Raw genomic sequence first — 1466 nt, forward strand, 5'->3', positions numbered from 1 at the left:
CACTTAGTTAAGGGGTTTTATTCCCTCCCTAACTTCAGGGGAAAATCCCTACCTGAGGAAACAACCTTTCTCAGAGAGGTGACCTTGGTTAAAACACATAGTGCCAAGAAGGTGAGCAAACATATTAAGGACAGTATGCCATATACGCCAGGTCCCTTGAAACAGCAAGGATGGACCGGCTCCCGGCATTCAAATTCCTCTGGTGAACACACGCGTCCCTGCGCAAGCTGAGCAGCCTGCTTTGTCCACAATTAGGGCAGCGCCTGCCAGAGTGCCCAGGGAGACACGTGGGTACGAATTCAAACATTATTACGTAAGTCAGACCACAGCGGGGAAAAGAAACCAACCCTCTCCCGGGCGGCGTGGGGCTCACTTTGGAGAATCAAGAACCCAGCAGAGCCCGGCCTGCATGGCTCAGTGGCTGAGCATCAACCTGTGAACCAGGAGGTTACAGGCTCTATTCTGCTCAGGGCACATGCAGGCTCCATCCCCAGTGTGGGGGGTGCAGGAAGCAGCCGATCCAAGATTCTCTCTCATCATGGATGTTTCTACCTCTCACTCCCTCTCCTCTCTGAAATCAATAAAAAAATATTAAAAAAAAAAACAGAGCCAGCAGGGGGGCGGCTCTGAGGGCAGCTAGAATGAACAGTAACTCAGGGCAAACATGGGGACCCGGCGTGACTCCTCCCTGTGGGCTGTGGGGACAGGATTCTGAGGGGCTGTGGGAACGTGTCTCCGACGCCAGCCCTCATCCAGAAGTCTGAGATGGACGAGGACCCAGGTCGCCCGCCGCAGCCTGCAGACCATGGCCACCTCGGGCGGTGGACTGCTGTGCCCTCCCCGGCACCCACGTGTGCCTGCCTCACAGTGACCTGGGGCCAGTCCCCCAAAGTGCAGGCCACACAGGTGAAGGATCCAGGGGCCTTTGCCGGGCTCCCAGCCACCCCCCTGGGGTGCTGCCTTGCCTAAGTGGTGCCCAGCTGCCGCTGGAGTGGCTCCCCTCAGCCTGCGCGCCCACTGCCTGCCCACCGCCTGCCCAGCTGCCACTGGCCACACCCACACCCAGGGGCCTGGAACCTTGGCTGTGGGCGGCAGGGAGGCCTGGTTGTGGGTGGGGGAGGAAAGTAGACCTCAGGCCGCTGTGGGGAGAACAGAAGGACAAGCCCCCACCCCGTCTGTGTTGAGGGGGGTTCCCATATGCACAGGGGACTTGCATTTGGACGGAAGGGTCTGTGGGCTGAGAGAACTGCCAGCCGGGGCCCAGGCCTCTGGGAACTGGGCTCAGTGTCCCTCCCATCTCAGGGGTGGAGCTGGGGGGCGGGCGGAGAAGCTCCTGGCCTGTGGCTCTAATGGGGTGAGTAGGGAGAAGCCATGACAGCAGCAGGGGAGGGGCCGCAGGGCCAGCTGCCCAGGATTGGCGTCCCTGTCGCTGTGGGGTCGGGCAGCATGTGGTGCACACCAGAGCC

This window comes from Myotis davidii, unplaced genomic scaffold, assembly GCF_000327345.1.
Source record: "Myotis davidii unplaced genomic scaffold, ASM32734v1 scaffold1320, whole genome shotgun sequence".
In the NCBI taxonomy this organism is placed as follows: domain Eukaryota; kingdom Metazoa; phylum Chordata; class Mammalia; order Chiroptera; family Vespertilionidae; genus Myotis; species Myotis davidii.